The sequence below is a fragment of the Triticum dicoccoides genome, chromosome 3B (assembly GCF_002162155.2).
Source record: "Triticum dicoccoides isolate Atlit2015 ecotype Zavitan chromosome 3B, WEW_v2.0, whole genome shotgun sequence".
NCBI classification, from domain to species: domain Eukaryota; kingdom Viridiplantae; phylum Streptophyta; class Magnoliopsida; order Poales; family Poaceae; genus Triticum; species Triticum dicoccoides.
The window spans coordinates 594,941,516-594,946,892 of record NC_041385.1 but is presented as its reverse complement, the minus strand read 5'-3'; positions in this window follow the sequence as shown (position 1 = coordinate 594,946,892).

Here is a 5,377-nt window from a genome sequence, read left to right as displayed (position 1 = left end):
GAGGTGGCGGGCCGGATCTGGGCCCCGGGTGGCCGGCGCGGTGGGAGGCGAGAGGAGGCGAGGTGGCGGCGCGGGATTGGGTGCGGCGGCGGCGGCGCTGAGGTGGCGGGCTGCGATTCGCCGGGGTGAGGTGGAGGCTGGACGTGTCCGGCCGTCGGCGGACATGTCCGGTGGCGCGGAGGGAGGATTTAGGGTTAGGGGGAGAATTCATCCGTGAATTTCGGGGGAGGCACACATATTTATAGGTAGAGGGAGCTAGGAGAGTCCAAATGAGGAGCGGTTTTCGCCCACACGATCGTGATCGAACGACCGAGAGCATGGGGGGGAGTTAGCTGGGTTTTGGGCCACTTTGGAAGGGGTGTTGGGCTGCAAAGAGAAGGAGGCTTACGGTTACCCGGTTAACCGTTGGAGTACCAAACGACCTCCAAATGGCACGAAACTTGACAGGCGGTCTACCGGTGCTATACCGAGGCCGCTTGGCAAGACTCGGTCCATTCCGAGAAAGTTTAACACCCACTCACAACGAGATACGAAAGGGGAACGCCGGAGGGCATAGGAGCGCCGGATTGCAAAACGGACAACGGGGAAAAGGCTCGGAAGCATGAGACGAACACGTATGCAGAATGTAATGCACATGATGACATGATAAAATGAAACACACAAGCAAATGACATGGCAACGACGGTGAATAACTAGCAGACACCTGGCGCATCGGATCCGGGGCGTTACAACACTCCTCCACTAACTAGAGATCTCGTCCCGAAATCTTAGGACCGAGACGGAAGGGAAAATGGATGATGTGGAACAGAACTCAAGAGAAGAAGCAAAGAATCGAGAGAATTCGAGAAAAAGAGAGGAACGACGAGAATGACGAGAATCAAAAGCTCACGGAATCAGATAGACTATGAAAGCACTCGTTCTAACCGGAGTGGTTAGAATGAGAAAAGAAACGAATAAGACTGAAAGGATTTAGGCAGCACTCTGACTGAACCTGGAAAGAATAGAACAAGAACTTGAGAGGATGGAATGATACTTGATGAAGATATGACACAAAACCTCCGGAAAGAATTGAAAGAGAATTGAATGAAAAGAACTTAGAAGGAAGGATTGAATGAAGTTGTTGAGAAAATCAACAATGAAAGAATAAGCTTGTTGTGGACTTATGGAAAACATCTCAAAATTATGAGGTGATCACCGACCACAAACGGAAAAGATTAAGCTGAGGAGAACGAAGAAATGCAAAACTCCACTTCAAAAGAAAATGAAGAATTACTTGCACTTCGAGACGCGAGAAGAAAAGATACTTGAACTCCACTGACAAGAATCTTGATGAACTCTTGAAGAATGAATTAAATCATGAAGAACCACCATGAAGAATTCCGGTAACAAAAGGATGATGAGATAGAATGAAGGAAGAAAGAATACGATGAGCCTTGCGATGATTTAGATAGAGGTTCCGACGAAATAGTCGAGGAAAAATTTGAACTCCGGAAAAGAAAAAGATGAAAACACTTGGAGTTAGAATTTATTCACCAAGAACAAACTCAGAAGGAAATTATTAATCACTTGGATGAGATAAGAATAAGATTTATTGTATGCTTATCCTTCATCAAATTAAACTGATGACAAACAATGGATTTTGCATACTACTTATTCTTCTTAAAAAGGATTAAGGGGGAATATAGCACCAAACTTGAGAAAGTCTTCATGAACCACCGGTAGGATTGGAAACAACGAATGAATTAAAATGATGATCAAGGAAAGAGAATCTGAAAGAACCACCGTAAAAATTTGGAAATGACTGATGGACGAGGATGACTCACCGGGAAGAATTTGAAGAACATATAAGCAAGAGGGGATTTAGATGCAAAAGAACGAAGAGATCATGAACTGATAAAGAATACTTGAATGAAGCACCGGGATAATTAGATAACGATAACTGGAATGATGGCCTCCGGTGAAACGAAATGGAAAAACAACTCCTGACAAACTCCGGATGGTTAAGGAAAGAATATCTGACGAATGGAATAATTCGAGAGGATAATATGAAGCTGGAACTACGAAACTTCGAGAGAACGGACAATGTTTAGAGGAAAAACTCTTCTTCGGTCTTCAAATGACGACGAGAAACACCACCAAAATTACTGAGATACTCCGGTAGACTGGAAAGCGAGAGGTTGAGCCAACAAAAGAGTTTGAAAATGATCTTGGAGAAGGCATGTGACTGATGAAATCCATTCTTACGTCACACTTGAAAAGAATTGAGAATAACTCCGGGGAAATTAGAAGAGTCAGGTAAGATCCTGGAAAAAGACCTGTGGGTTAGGGCCCACTGAAGAGAAAACACCGTTGAAAAGGATGATGAACAGATAGATGAAGCACCGGAACAATTGAAATATTTGAATGAGGTGACAACCTCGAATTAATTAGAACACAGACGAATCTCCTGAGATGTCTTAAGAACTCCGAAAGGACAAACTGGCGAGAGGCGAATGAGCAAGGAAAACACTTGAGCCGAGGGAAAGAATGCGATCAACCCGAAAAAAACTTGAATTGAATCCACCGGAGAAGAAAAAGATGAAGAATGACGGACGAGACGAGAATTCACCGGTTGAAATAATTGAGGGAAGACTAAAGAGGCTCCGCACGAATGAAATTGATGTTCAAATGAGACTCAAACTCCGGGAAGAAAAAGGGTGGGAGGGCGGGAAAAACAAAGGCAACTTGAGGGGATAATCGACGAATAACTTGAAGAGTAAACACTGGTTGAAATCATTGAGGATAGAGAGCAAAGACTTCGCACGAGTAGGATGGATACTCGATTACGGACTCCGGTTCCGAGATGAAAAAGGGTGGGCGGGTGGGAAAAGGAAACAACTGAGGATTGAACTCAAAGATGAAGAGGCTCGAGTCAACTTGATGAGAAATGCACCGGATGAAAAGAGCTGAGAGCCAACGATCGGAAAAACAACTGCGTGATCCTAAAGAAAATTTTGAAGGGGAAGAGAAGTAACTCAAAACACCTACGTCAAGATTCCTGACCAGAGCGACGAAGGGGCAGAGGAGTAAAAGAATTCCTACTCTCGGATATAACTAGACTCCGAAAACAGTTTTCTTCAAGACTCAACAACGGCCAAACTACACGATCAATCAAGGGGGCTCCTAGGGTCGGTCGAGGCTCTGATACCAACTTGTCACGCCCAATATGCGACCCTATCCAAAAGGAACTCGAAGGTCCCACCAAGGATAGACCCGCATATTGAAACGCTTTTGCAAGGTGGATATCATTACATCAACATTACATAATAGATGGGGATACATACATAAGGCATACAATGCCACACGAATACAACATCACAATACATCAGAGCATCATCCGACTACGGATGAATCACAAACAGAAACTCAAACGACATCCACCCTGCTAGCCCAGGCTGCCGACCTGGAACCTATCCCCTGATCGAAGAAGAAGCAGAAGAAGAACTCAACGCAAGCAAACATCGCTCTCGCGTCATGATCATCGCATAACCTGTACCTGCAACTGTTGTTGTAGTAATCTGTGAGCCACGAGGACTCAGCAATCCCATTACCATGGGTATCAAGACAAGCAAAGCTTAAAGGGAAAGGAAGGGGTAAAGTGGTGAGGCTGCAGCAGCGACTAAGCATATATGGTGGCTAACATACGCAAATAAGAGCGAGAAGAGAGCAAGCAGAACGGTCGTCAACTAGTAATGATCAAGAAGTGATCCTGAACTCCTACTTATGCCAAACATAACCCAGAAACCGTGTTCACTTCTCGGACTCCGCCGAGAAGAGACCATCACAGCTACACACTCGGTTGATGCATTTTAATTCAGATCTGGTGTCAAGCTGTCTACAACCGGACATTAACAAATTCCCATCTGCCTATAACCGCAGGCACGGCTTTCGAAAGATTATATCCTGCAGGGGTGTCCCAACTTAGCCCATGACAAGCTCTCGCGATCAACGAAGGAATTGACCTTCTCCCATGAAGACCCGATCAGACTCAGAATCCCGGTGTACAAGACTTTTCGACAATGGTAAAACAAGACCAGCAAGACCGCCCGATGCGCCGACAATCCCGATAGGAGCTGCACATATCTCGTTCTCAGGGCAACACCGGATGAGACAGGCTACGAGTAAAACCAGCCCTCGAGTTGCTCCGAGGTGGCCCTGCAGGCGGCTCGGTTCGGACCAACACTTAGACAAGCACTGGCCCGGGGGGGCTAAAATAAAGATGACCCTTGGGTTGGCCGACCCAAGGGAAAGGGTAGGTGGTGGTGAGGCAAATGGTAAAACCAAGGTTGGGCCTTGCTGGAGGAGTTTTATTCAAAGCGAACTGTCAAGGGGGTCCCATAAATCACCCGACTGCGTAAGGAACGCAAAATCCGGGAACATAACACCGGTATGACAGAAACTAGGGCGGCAAGAGTGGAACAAAACACTAGGCAAAAGGCCGAGTCTTCCACCCTTTACCAAGTATATAGATGCATTTAATATAAGAGATATTGTGATATCCCAACCAAAATCCTGTTCACCATGGAGCAATCTTCAACTTCACCTGCAACTAGCAACGCTATAAGAGGGGCTGAGCAAAGCGGTAACATAGCCCATCAATGTTTTGCATAGGAAAGGTGTCAAAGGTTAGAGGTTCATGGCAATTTGGGATGGCTTGATAAACAGGTGATAGGTAGCGCAGCATAGCGATAGAACGAATCAACTAGCATAGCAATGATAGTAGTGAGATCCAGGGTAGCGGTCATCTTGCCTGAAATCCCGCAAGGAAGAAGAACGAGTCCATGAAGAAGACGAACGGATGAAGCCGAACCAAGCATAGACGAACGAATCCTCACGATCACAACGAAACAGGAACTACCAAGAAGAAGCACACAACATAGTAAACACACCACACATGAACAAGACATGATGCACAACAGAGCATGATGCATGACAAAGCTACATGAAGCTACTCATGGCAAGAGATGATGCAAACAAGAACAACACATCAAGACAAGTTTAAATGAGGCCGGGAACAACATATAACAATTCCGGTAAGTCCTCATATGCGTATTTCGAAATTGGTTCAGATCTGAATAAACCTTATGTTCAAGTTGTTAAACAGCAAGTTAAGATGCACAAAGATGATCTACACAAGATTCTAGTCAAGTTACATATAAAGTTCATTTAGTTCGGGGCTACGGCCTAGAAGATATGAGCAAAACAAGTTAAACATGGCATTGATGCAAAATGCACTCAAACATCAAGCAAACACCTCAAAACATGGATGCAACATGATAATATGAAACTACATGCAAAACTAAGCAAGTTTCATATAAAGCACACTCAAAACGGAGCA